The sequence below is a fragment of the Salvelinus fontinalis genome, chromosome 9 (assembly GCF_029448725.1).
Source record: "Salvelinus fontinalis isolate EN_2023a chromosome 9, ASM2944872v1, whole genome shotgun sequence".
NCBI lineage: Eukaryota > Metazoa > Chordata > Actinopteri > Salmoniformes > Salmonidae > Salvelinus > Salvelinus fontinalis.
The window spans coordinates 5,008,356-5,022,081 of NC_074673.1; the positions used below are offsets into that span (position 1 = coordinate 5,008,356).

The 13,726-nt window shown below is 49.7% G+C and overlaps 1 protein-coding gene across 9 annotated transcripts in view; it reads left to right on the forward strand.

The window, feature by feature from the left end:
* Positions 1-13,726, forward strand: part of LOC129861938 (tight junction protein ZO-1-like) — a 215,094-nt gene that overhangs the window by 94,493 nt on the left and 106,875 nt on the right. Inside the window, exon 1 of one of the 9 annotated variants that reach the window (XM_055933157.1) lies at positions 6,802-7,319. The exons of the other annotated variants lie outside the window; for them this stretch is intronic. The gene's annotated coding sequence lies outside the window, so the exon portion shown is untranslated. Of the gene's footprint in view, positions 1-6,801; positions 7,320-13,726 lie in introns of those variants that run through there. 9 annotated transcript variants of the gene reach the window in all.

The following is a 13,726-nucleotide window of genomic DNA, read 5'->3' on the forward strand; positions in this document are numbered from 1 at the left end:
CCACAACATCACCCTGCCCAGACTCACAACATCACCCCTGTCCAGACCCACAACATCACCCTGCCCAGACTCACAACATCACCCTGCCCAGACTCACAACATCACCCTGCCCAGACCCACAACATCACCCTGCCCAGACCCACAACATCACCCTGCCCAGACCCACAACATCACCCCTGCCCAGACCCACAACATCACCCTGCCCAGACCCACAACATCACCCTGCCCAGACCCACAACATCACCCTGCCCAGACCCACAACATCACCCCTGCCCAGACCCACAACATCACCCTGCCCAGACCCACAACATCACCCCTGCCCAGACCCACAACATCACCCTGCCCAGACTCACAACATCACCCCTGTCCAGACCCATAACATCACCCCTGCCCAGACTCACAACATCACCCTGCCCAGACTCACAACATCACCCTGCCCAGACTCACAACATCACCCCTGTCCAGACCCACAACATCACCCCTGCCCAGACTCACAACATCACCCCTGTCCAGACCCACAACATCACCCCTGCCCAGACCCACAACATCACCCTGCCCAGACTCACAACATCACCCCTGTCCAGACCCACAACATCACCCTGCCCAGACCCACAACATCACCCCTGCCCAGACCCACAACATCACCCCTGCCCAGACCCACAACATCACCCCTGCCCAGACCCACAACATCACCCTGCCCAGACTCACAACATCACCCCTGCCCAGACCCACAACATCACCCTGCCCAGACTCACAACATCACCCTTGTCCAGACCCACAACATCACCCTGCCCAGACCCACAACATCACCCCTGCCCAGACCCACAACATCACCCCTGCCCAGACCCACAACATCACCCCTGCCCAGACCCACAACATCACCCCTGCCCAGACCCACAACATCACCCCTGCCCAGACCCACAACATCACCCTGCCCAGACCCACAACATCACCCCTGCCCAGACCCACAACATCACCCCTGCCCAGACTCACAACATCACCCTGCCCAGACTCACAACATCACCCTGCCCAGACTCACAACATCACCCCTGTCCAGACCCACAACATCACCCCTGCCCAGACCCACAACATCACCCCTGCCCAGACCCACAACATCACCCCTGCCCAGACCCACAACATCACCCCTGCCCAGACTCACAACATCACCCCTGCCCAGACTCACAACATCACCCCTGCCCAGACTCACAACATCACCCCTGCCCAGACCCACAACATCACCCTGCCCAGACCCACAACATCACCCCTGCCCAGACTCACAACATCACCCCTGTCCATACCCACAACATCACCCCTGCCCAGACCCACAACATCACCCCTGCCCAGACTCACAACATCACCCCTGCCCAGACCCACAACATCACCCCTGCCCAGACCCACAACATCACCCCTGCCCAGACCCACAACATCACCCCTGCCCAGACCCACAACATCACCCCTGCCCAGACCCACAACATCACCCCTGCCCAGACCCACAACATCACCCCTGCCCAGACCCACAACATCACCCCTGCCCAGACCCACAACATCACCCCTGCCCAGACCCACAACATCACCCCTGCCCAGACCCACAACATCACCCCTGCATCACCCCTGAAGAGTATCGTCCAACCCATTGGCTGTCTCTTGTTGATAGGGAAATGATGATGATGATGATGTATTTATTTTATTCCCAGTGACTGGCGGTGAGCAGAGCAGCAGGACAGTGTAGAGAGAAAGGTGTCTGTCTGGAATGTGTTACCATTCTCTGGCTCTGCAGTGATAAACACTGGAGCCTGACAGTGTAGAGAGAAAGGTGTCTGTCTGGAATGTGTTACCATTCTCTGGCTCTGCAGTGATAAACACTGGAGCCTGACAGTGTAGCCCAAGGTATTGCAGACACAACCACAGATAACCTAAATCTTCACTCAACAGGCTACAATACCTCGGGTTACAATACCTCGGGTTACAATACCTCGGGTTACAATACCGTGGGTTACAATACCTCGGGTTACAATACCTCAGGTTACAATACCTCGGGCTACAATACCCCGGGTTACAATACCTCGGGTTACAATACCTCGGGCTACAATACCTCAGGCTACAATACCTCGGGTTACAATACCTCGGGTTACAATACCTCGGGCTACCATACCTCGTGTTACAATACCTCGGGTTACAATACCCCGGGTTACAATACCTCAGGTTACAATACCTCGGGCTACAATACCCCGGGTTACAATACCTCGGGCTACAATACCTCGGACTACAATACCTCGGGTTACAATACCTCGGGTTACAATACCTCGGGTTACAATACCTCGGGCTACAATACCTCGGGTTACAATACCTCGGGCTACAATACCTCGGGTTACAATACCTCGGGTTACAATACCCCGGGCTACAATACCCCGGGTTACAATACCTCGGGTTACAATACCTCGGGTTACAATACCTCGGGTTACAATACCTCGGGCTACAATACCCCGGGCTACAATACCCCGGGTTACAATACCTCGGGCTACAATACCTCGGGCTACAATACCTCGGGCTACAATACCCCGGGCTACAATACCCCGGGTTACAATACCTCGGGCTACAATACCTCGGGCTACAATACCTCGGGTTACAATACCTCGGGTTACAATACCTCGGGTTACAATACCTCGGGCTACAATACCTCGGGCTACAATACCCCGGGCTACAATACCTTGGGTTACAATACCTCGGGGTACAATACCTCGGGGTACAATACCTCGGGCTACAATACCCCGGGTTACAATACCTCGGGCTACAATACCCCGGGCTACAATACCTCGGGTTACAATACCTCGGGGTACAATACCTCGGGGTACAATACCTCGGGCTACAATACCCCGGGTTACAATACCTCGGGTTACAATACCTCGGGTTACAATACCTCGGGTTACAATACCTCGGGTTACAATACCTCGGGCTACAATACCTCGGGCTACAATACCCCGGGTTACAATACCTCGGGCTACAATACCCCGGGTTACAATACCTTGGGTTACAATACCTCGGCTTACAATACCTCGGGTTACAATACCTCGGGCTACAATACCCCGAGTTACAATACCTTGGGTTACAATACCTTGGGTTACAATACCTTGGGTTACAATACCTCGGGTTACAATACCTCGGGCTACAATACCTCGGGCTACAATACCCCGGGTTACAATACCTCGGGTTACAATACCTCGGGCTACAATACCTCGGGCTACAATACCTCGGGCTACAATACCTCTTTTGCCAATTGGCCTGGACCCTTTATTGTCGACACGGAGTCCGCCGATTCGTCACGACTGGTCTGCCGACGTAATCGTCCGATGTGGTTTCAACAGGCTTTTCCGTTGCGATGTTGCCGAAGACCCATCTGCTATCCCCGGGCCCGCTAGCTTTCTGAACGCCTTGTCTCCAGCTCGCCTAGCGTAGTAGCGATTACCAAACGGCACCCTGACTCACCTATTCCTGCTCTTTTGACCCTATGACCCAGGGAAGCTCATCTGTGGGCTCGTTGTCCTCACCAGGGTCTTGACCTGACTGCAGTTCGGCGTCGTAACAGACTTCAGTGGGCAAATGCTCACCTTCGATGGCCACTGGCACGCTGGAGAAGTGTGCTATTCACGGATAAATCCCGGTTTCAACTGTACCGGGCAGATGGCAGTATGGCGTCATGTGGGCATGAGGTTTCCTGATGTCAAAGTTATGAACAGAGTGCCCTATAGTGGCGGTGGGGTTATGGTACGGACAACGAACACAATTTAATTTTATTGATAGCAATTTGAATGCACAGTGATACTGGGACGAGATCCTGAGGCCAGTTGTCGTGCCATTCATCTGCCGCCATCACCTCATGTTTTAGCACGATAATGCGCGGCCCCATGTCGCAAGGATCTGGACACAATTCCTAGATGCTGAAAATGCCCCCTTTAAAAAAAAAATATATATATATATATATATTTTTTATGGCCTGCATACTCACCAGACATGTCACCCATTGAGCATGTTTGGGATGCTCTGGATCGACGTGTACGACAGCGTGTTCCAGTTCCCGCCAATATCCAGCAACTTCTCACAGCGATTGAAGAGGAGTGGGACAACATTCCACAGGCCACAATCAACATCCTGATCAATCAACAGCCTGATCAATCAACAGCCTGATCAATCAACAGCCTGATCAATCAACAGCCTGATCAATCAACAGCCTGGTCAACTCTATGAGAAGGAGATGTGTCGCGCTGCAGGAAGCAAATGGTGGTCACACCAGATACTGACTGGTTTTCTGATCCACACCCCTACCTTTATTTAAAGGTATCTGTGACCAACAGATGCATATCTGTATTCCCAGTCATGTGAAATCCATAGATTAGGGCCTAATGAATTCAATTGACTGTTTTCCTTGTATTAACTGTAACTTAGACCCATCCAATTTTTTATTTATTTAACCAGGCAAGCCATTTAAGAACAAATTCTTATTTACAATGACGGCCTAGCGGGAAACGGTGGCCTTGTTCAGGTGCAGAACGACAGATTTTAACCTTGTCAGGCTCGGGAGGGTTTCGATCCAGCAACCTTTCGGTTACTGGCCCAACTCTCTAACCACACTAGGCTACGTGCCCAACGCTCTAACCACACTAGGCTACGTGCCCAACGCTCTAACCACACTAGGCTACGTGCCCAACGCTCTAACCACACTAGGCTATGTGCCCAATGCTCTAACCACACTAGGCTACGTGCCCAACGCTCTAACCACACTAGGCTACGTGCCCAACGCTCTAACCACACTAGGCTACGTGCCCAACGCTCTAACCACACTAGGCTACGTGCCCAACGCTCTAACCACACTAGGCTACGTGCCCAACGCTCTAACCACACTAGGCTACGTGCCCAACGCTCTAACCACACTAGGCTACGTGCCCAACGCTCTAACCACACTAGGCTACGTGCCCAACGCTCTAACCACACTAGGCTACGTGCCCAACGCTCTAACCACACTAGGCTACGTGCCCAACGCTCTAACCACACTAGGCTACGTGCCCAACGCTCTAACCGCACTAGGCTACGTGCCCAACGCTCTAACCACACTAGGCTACGTGCCGCCCCAAAATGTGTCTCACCTGTGTTAGAGGAGAATGTGTAGTAGGTAGTAGCTTGGTCTCAGATCGGTTGGTGATGTATAAGACGACTCTTAGCCGTTGCGCTAAAATGTCCCACGTTGCTGCAGCATGTCCTTGTGTGACATAATATAATATCCCAAATGCCTATGCTTGAAATGCAACGCTGCTCACCCAGGATAACATACTGGTCATGTCATTAACTGGCCCACATGCAGAGGAAGGTTCATCTAGTGTGTGTGTGTGTGTGAGAACTCTCTAGTCCCACCTCTGGCGCGGTGAGGGTTAAGTCCGATACAGCAGTTTTCACTGCGGTACGGATGGCTGTGCTGTTCAGAGAGAGAGAGGGCAGAGAGAGAGAGGGCAGAGAGAGAGAGGGCAGAGAGAGAGAGGGCAGAGAGAGAGAGGGCAGAGAGAGAGAGAGGGCAGAGAGAGAGAGAGGGCAGAGAGAGAGAGAGAGGGCAGAGAGAGAGAGAGAGAGAGGGCAGAGAGAGAGAGAGAGAGAGGGCAGAGAGAGAGAGAGGGCAGAGAGAGAGAGAGGGCAGAGAGAGAGAGAGGGCAGAGAGAGAGAGGGCAGAGAGAGAGAGAGGGCAGAGAGAGAGAGAGGGCAGAGAGAGAGAGAGGGCAGAGAGAGAGAGAGGGCAGAGAGAGAGAGAGGGCAGAGAGAGAGAGAGAGGGCAGAGAGAGAGAGAGAGGGCAGAGAGAGAGAGAGGGCAGAGAGAGAGAGGGCAGAGAGAGAGAGGGCAGAGAGAGAGAGAGGGCAGAGAGAGAGAGAGGGCAGAGAGAGAGAGAGGGCAGAGAGAGAGAGAGAGAGGGCAGAGAGAGAGAGAGGGCAGAGAGAGAGAGAGGGCAGAGAGAGAGAGAGGGCAGAGAGAGAGAGAGGGCAGAGAGAGAGAGGGGGCAGAGAGAGAGAGAGGGCAGAGAGAGAGAGAGGGCAGAGAGAGAGAGAGAGAGGGCAGAGAGAGAGAGAGAGAGGGCAGAGAGAGAGAGAGAGAGGGCAGAGAGAGAGAGAGGGCAGAGAGAGAGAGAGGGCAGAGAGAGAGAGAGGGCAGAGAGAGAGAGAGGGCAGAGAGAGAGAGAGGGCAGAGAGAGAGAGAGGGCAGAGAGAGAGAGAGGGCAGAGAGAGAGAGAGAGAGGGCAGAGAGAGAGAGAGAGAGGGCAGAGAGAGAGAGAGAGAGGGCAGAGAGAGAGAGAGAGAGGGCAGAGAGAGAGAGAGAGAGGGCAGAGAGAGAGAGAGAGAGGGCAGAGAGAGAGAGAGGGCAGAGAGAGAGAGGGCAGAGAGCAGAGCGAGAGAGAGGCAGAGAGGGGAGAGAGAGGCAGAGAGGGGAGAGAGAGGCAGAGAGGGGAGAGAGAGGCAGAGAGGGGAGAGAGAGGCAGAGAGGGGAGAGAGAGGCAGAGAGGGGAGAGAGAGGCAGAGAGGGGAGAGAGAGGCAGAGAGGGGAGAGAGAGGCAGAGAGGGGAGAGAGAGGGAGAGAGGGGAGAGAGAGGGAGAGAGGGCAGAGAGAGGGAGAGAGGGCAGAGAGAGGCAGAGAGGAGAGAGAGAGGCAGAGAGGAGAGAGAGAGGCAGAGAGGAGAGAGAGAGGCAGAGAGGAGAGAGAGAGGCAGAGAGGAGAGAGAGAGAGGCAGAGAGGAGAGAGAGAGGCAGAGAGGGGAGAGAGAGGAGAGAGGAGCGAGCGAGCAGAGAAGGGAGAGAGAGAGATGCTGTAGTCTGCAGATCCCACACAGAGAGATCTCTGCCAGGCCAGGGGGATTCACCTCCATGCCAAGAGAATGTACAATGGCGAGAGACTCAAAGGGAGAGATACTAAAAGAGAGAGAGATGTTGGTAATCTAAAGCACCGACTCATATGTAGCATATTAAGAGATGGATTGAGTTGTAGCTGATGTGGATTGTCTTATCTCTGATTGCGGGATTTCTTTCCAATACCTGTACATCTACAGTATATTATAGAAAGTATAGATTAGCATTATTGTGTCTGAGCCAGAGGAAGGGGAGGGGTTTGGGATAGGGCAGCGTGACCTGTTCTCCCTGCTTCTATTGGTTAAGAGGCGCCATGTACTACAGTACGGAGGTGGCTGCTGCTGATGTGCGTCTGTAGGAAGCTCCTGCTGCTGTTGGATTTACTGAGGAGGAGGAACAGCTAGAGAAACAGCAGAGCAGGACGTGGGACTGGGATTGGACTGGTGAGAGGTTTTTGTCAAGTGGTTTTTATATGTGACGACCGGGATGTACTATCGCTGTAGGGACTGTATTCTGACTAGCTCTCTTTAGCTTAGCCGGTATTTAGCCTAGCCTAGCTTCTCTGCAGCTACACAGATCAGTGTTGTTGGTTTTAGCCTAGCCTAGCTTCTCTGCAGCTACACAGATCAGTGTTGCTGGTTTTAGCCTAGAGCCTAGCTTCTCTGCAGCTACACAGATCAGTGTTACTGGTTTTAGCCTAGCTTCTCTGCAGCCACACAGATCAGTGTTGCTGGTTTTAGCCTAGCCTAGTTTCTCTGCAGCTACACAGATCAGTGTTGCTGGTTTTAGCCTAGCCTAGCTTCTCTGCAGCTACACAGATCAGTGTTGCTGGTTTTAGCCTAGCCTAGCTTCTCTGCAGCTACACAGATCAGTGTTGCTGGTTTTAGCCTAGCCTAGCTTCTCTGCAGCTACACAGATCAGTGTTGCTGGTTTTAGCCTAGCCTAGCTTCTCTGCAGCTACACAGATCAGTGTTGCTGGTTTTAGCCTAGCCTAGCTTCTCTGCAGCTACACAGATCAGTGTTGCTGGTTTTAGCCTAGACTAGCTTCTCTGCAGCTACACAGATCAGTGTTGCTGGTTTTAGCCTAGCCTAGCTTCTCTGCAGCTACACAGATCAGTGTTGCTGGTTTTAGCCTAGCTTCTCTGCAGCTACACAGATCAGTGTTGCTGGTTTTAGCCTAGCCGAACAGTTAGTGCTGCTTCTGTTGGAAAAGGATCTGATTTTAGACAGACTAAATTATCTAGGCTGAGCCACTGAGAATAATTACAAAGCTCTGTAATTACGTTTGACTTTCTGGCTGACTGGATGTCTGGCTGGCTGACTGGATGGCTGGCTGGCTGGCTGACTGGATGTCTAGCTGGCTGACTGGATGGCTGGCTGGCTGACTGGATGTCTGGCTGGTTGGCTGGATGTCTAGCTGGCTGACTGGATGTCTAGCTGGCTGGCTGGATGTCTGGCTGGCTGACTGGCTGGCTGGCTGACTGGATGTCTGGCTGGCTGGCTGGATCTCTGGCTGGCTGACTAGCTGTCTGTCTGGCTGGCTGGCTGGCTGGATGTCTGGCTGGCTGACTGGATGTCTGGCTGGCTGACTGGATGTCTGGCTGGCTGACTGGCTGGCTGGCTGACTGGATGTCTGGCTGGCTGGCTGGCTGGATGTCTGGCTGGCTGGCTGACTGGATGTCTAGCTGGCTGACTGGATGTCTGGCTGGTTGGCTGGCTGACTGGATGTCTAGCTGGCTGACTGGATGTCTGGCTGGCTGGCTGGCTGGCTGAATGACTGGATGTCTGGCTGGCTGGCTGGCTGGCTGAATGACTGGATGTCTGGCTGGATGTCTGGCTGGATGTCTGGCTGGATGTCTGGCTGGATGTCTGGCTGACTGGTGTCTGGCTCGCTGGCTGGCTGAATGACTGGATGTCTGGCTGGCTGGCTGGCTGAATGACTGGATGTCTGGCTGGCTGACTGGATGTCTGGCTGGCTGTCTGACTGGCTGACTGGATGTCTGGCTGAATGACTGGATGTCTGGCTGGCTGGCTGACTGGCTGGCTGACTTTATTTCTCCCTCCCCCTCCTCACGGTTTCTCTCTTTCTCCCCCCCTCCTCACGTTTCTATCTTTCTCCCTCCTTTCTCTCCCTCCCGCTGGTTCTCCTGAGGGGCGTATTCATTACGCAGATTCTGTTGCAAAACTTTTTTCTTTAAACGGAAGCAAATTGACCGAAATGGGGAGGGACCTACCGTAATTTGTCCAATATAAAATCTCGGTTGGATGAATGAGTTCTTTCTCGTCACTAATGACGTGTGTTCAGTCTCTCACTGACAGCAGCGCAGCTGCATTGTGAAATTCACAGGGAATTTTACAAATTGTTCTTATCGTGTTAACGGAAAACACATATACAAAATCGTCAATTTAAACGTGAAGACATTTTATTTTTTTGTCACATCCCTGGTTCACGAGGAGAAGATGCTTTTGAGCATTGGTGTTACATATGACAATAAATAGTTATTCATTAGTGTATTAGTTAATCATTAGTTAATTAGTTATCCGTTAGTTAACTCATTATTCGTTCGTTAATTCGTTATTCATTAGTTAATTAGTTATCCGTTGGTTAATTCGTTATTCATTAGTTAATTAGTTATCCGTTGGTTAATTCGTTATTCGTTATTCATTAGTTAATTAGTTATCTGTTAGTTAATTCGTTATTCATTAGTTATTCATAGTTTCCTTTTTTTTTTTAGATGTTAGAAATGAGTCGGTCCACTTACCCTACTTGATTCTGCAGTAGTTCATTTCATATTAGTCTACATGTCAGATGTTATAGGCCTGTCAGTATCCAGATTTCACTTCGTGTTCCATATAACCCATCTCAAGTTCAAAGGTCTCATTGGAGCTCTCTCATTGGAGCTCTCTCATTGGAGCTCTCTCATTGGAGCTCTCTCATTGGAGCTCTCTCATTGGAGCTCTCTCATTTCATGGAGCTCTCTCATTTCAGCTCTCTCATTTCAGCTCTCTCATTGGAGCTCTCTCATTTCAGCTCTCTCATTTCAGCTCTCTCATTGGAGCTCTCTCTTTGGAGCTCTCTCATTTCATGGAGCTCTCTCATTGGAGCTCTCTCATTTCATGGAGCTCTCTCATTTCATGGAGCTCTCTCATTTCAGCTCTCTCATTTCAGCTCTCTCATTTCAGCTCTCTCATTTCAGCTCTCTCATTGGAGCTCTCTCATTTCAGCTCTCTCATTGGAGCTCTCTCATTGGAGCTCTCTCATTTCATGGAGCTCTCTCATTTCAGCTCTCTCATTGGAGCTCTCTCATTGGACCTCTCTCATTTGTTGCCGAAGGTAACATGTTATAATGCCACATTTAGTCTCTCTCAATCTTTCACAATCTTTCACCATAAACAAGTCATCCACAACAACACCCAAAGTAGTCGTGGTAAAATAGAGACATTTTAGTCTTTTCGGTGTCAAATATTTTAAATCGTCCATAGTAATAAAAACTGTATTTAACATACAGGCAAGTTGACATAGAACAATGAAATAGGAGCCATACATACAGTAATGGCAGTGTAGTACAATACATGGAATGTAACAGAGACAACAGTGGTGTGGGTATAGAGATGTACAGAGAGTCCTCTTGTGATACGGATAGAATGGATACTTGGTTGGTTAGAATGGAAATGTGTCCTTCTGCTTTTTCCCAACACCGTGCAGTGCCGCAACCCCTGTCTGGAGAGCGATTGTGTGTGTGTGGGGGGGGGGGGGGTTAAGTGTCTTGCTCAAGGGCACGATGGCAGGATGTGGTACATGGGATCCTTCCGGTTCCATTGTTGTTGTCGTCCTGATCTTGATCCGTTGTAGTCATGGCACCACACTGATTCATTGGATCCTGGAATAGCCCTTTGCCTTTTAAGACTGCTTTTCAAATCAGCTTGGTTTTGTTGATCATGTGAAAATAAGAATATGTACCCCCCTTTTTTTACATCCCCCCAAATAACAGCATTGAGATTGTAGAGGTAGACCAGCAGAGGTTACTGGTAGACCAGCAGAGGTAGACCAGCAGAGGTAGACCAGCAGAGGTTACTGGTAGACCAGCAGAGGTAGACCAGCAGAGGTAGACCAGCAGAGGTTGCTGGTAGACCAGCAGAGGTAGACCAGCAGAGGTAGACCAGCAGAGGTAGACCAGCAGAGGTAGACCAGCAGAGGTAGACCAGCAGAGGTAGACCAGCAGAGGTAGACCAGCAGAGGTAGACCAGCAGAGGTAGACCAGCAGAGGTAGACCAGCAGAGGTAGACCAGCAGAGGTAGACCAGCAGCTGGAAGGTTACTGTGTTTAAGCCCCGGGCCGGGCAAAAAAAAAAAAAAATGGCAATGGAATTGAATTTGCAGCTGGGAAGGCTATACTGGTCATTGATCTTATATACCGTCTCCTGCCATTGTGCCCTTGAGCAAGGCACCTAACCCCCCCACCACCACAACTGCTCTCCAGCCAGGGGCTCTGCACTGACACTTTGTCAACTTGTCTGCATTTGTTGGTTGGGGAAAGGGAGAAGACACATTTTCTATTCTAACCAATGGGGATTATAGAGTAAAACAATTATAAAGTCCACGATAATTTAAAATCTCTATAATACCTTAAATGGAATTCTATAGAGGCAGATGGTTTGTTCATAACAAAACCCTTTGTGATATTTCCAACCACTTGAAATTATTTTTTTGTTTTTTTGTTGTTGTTGACAAGATTTAGTAAACGTACACATGACACGCGAGCAACAAACGCCGAGTCTTCATAGGCATGTATAACAGACCAGATAATGAAAAGACTGGCGCTGTAGTCTGGAGTTACGTAAAGAAGGGTGATAAAAAGACGAGAGCTGTAGTCTGGAGTTACGTAAAGAAGGGTGATAAAAAGACGAGAGCTGTAGTCTGGAGTTACGTAAAGAAGGGTGATAAAAAGACTGGCGCTGTAGTCTGGAGTTACGTAAAGAAGGGTGATAAAAAGACTGGCGCTGTAGTCTGGAGTTACGTAAAGAAGGGTGATAAAAAGACGAGAGCTGTAGTCTGGAGTTACGTAAAGAAGGGTGATAAAAAGACGAGAGCTGTAGTCTGGAGTTACGTAAAGAAGGGTGATAAAAAGACGAGAGCTGTAGTCTGGAGTTACGTAAAGAAGGGTGATAAAAAGACTGGCGCTGTAGTCTGGAGTTACGTAAAGAAGGGTGATAAAAAGACGAGAGCTGTAGTCTGGAGTTACGTAAAGAAGGGTGATAAAAAGACGAGAGCTGTAGTCTGGAGTTACGTAAAGAAGGGTGATAAAAAGACTGGCGCTGTAGTCTGGAGTTACGTAAAGAAGGGTGATAAAAAGACTGGCGCTGTAGTCTGGAGTTACGTAAAGAAGGGTGATAAAAAGACGAGAGCTGTAGTCTGGAGTTACGTAAAGAAGGGTGATAAAAAGACGGCGCTGTAGTCTGGAGTTACGTAAAGAAGGGTGATAAAAAGACTGGCGCTGTAGTCTGGAGTTACGTAAAGAAGGGTGATAAAAAGACGAGAGCTGTAGTCTGGAGTTACGTAAAGAAGGGTGATAAAAAGACGAGAGCTGTAGTCTGGAGTTACGTAAAGAAGGGTGATAAAAAGACGAGAGCTGTAGTTTGGAGTTACGTAAAGAAGGGTGATAAAAAGACGAGAGCTGTAGTCTGGAGTTACGTAAAGAAGGGTGATAAAAAGACGAGAGCTGTAGTCTGGAGTTACGTAAAGAAGGGTGATAAAAAGACTGGCGCTGTAGTCTGGAGTTACGTAAAGAAGGGTGATAAAAAGACGAGAGCTGTAGTCTGGAGTTACGTAAAGAAGGGTGATAAAAAGACTGGCGCTGTAGTCTGGAGTTACGTAAAGAAGGGTGATAAAAAGACGAGAGCTGTAGTCTGGAGTTACGTAAAGAAGGGTGATAAAAAGACGAGAGCTGTAGTCTGGAGTTACGTAAAGAAGGGTGATAAAAAGACGAGAGCTGTAGTCTGGAGTTACGTAAAGAAGGGTGATAAATTGTTGGTGGTTTGGTGTTTGTCACGTCTTTAAACCCAGAAGGTTGAACCTTTATCATAAAAAAAACCACTCTTCCTCAACATCTTTTAATTGTGCTTCTAACTTTCTTTATGTGCTCCTAAAGTTTTCAACTTAATAGCAACTTGTGGGGGAAAAAAGTCAGCGTTAGAGCCCTGTTGAACACTATTCCCTATACAGTGCACTGATTTTTCACCTGGGGCCTGGTTAAAGTAGTGCACTAAATAGGGATGAGGGTGCCATTTGGGATGAAGGCAGTTCTGGTGGTTACATTTGTAACCGGTCTGTCTGTGACAATGTTCTGAGGAAGAAGTCTGTGGAGGATCAGGATTCCTCTTGACGATGTTATGAAGCTCTAATTTCCACAGTCGGAGCTGGCTGCTAATTTCATGAGCCTGGCCAAAATAGTCTTGTACAGATGTTCAACTGACAGTTTGAATTGTATGATCACACCTCTGTCTCTCTCTCTCTCTCTGTTTCTCTCTGTCTGTCTCTGTCTCTGTCTCTGTCTCTGTCTGTCTCTCTCTCTGTTTCTCCCTGTCTGTCTCTGTCCCTCTCTCTCTCTCTCTCTGTTTCTCTCTGTCTGTCTCTGTCTCTCTCTCTCTCTCTCTCTGTGTTTCTCTCTGTCTGTCTCTGTCTCTCTCTGTGTTTCTCTCTGTCTCTGTCTCTGTCCCTCTCTCTTTCTCTCTCTCTCTCTCTCTCTCTCTCTGTCTCTCTCTCTCTTTCTCTCTCTCATGCATACACTGCAAAGAGATCCCTATATGCCCTTTGTTTTAATTGAATTCCTTGTATTAGTGAAGTATTTGCT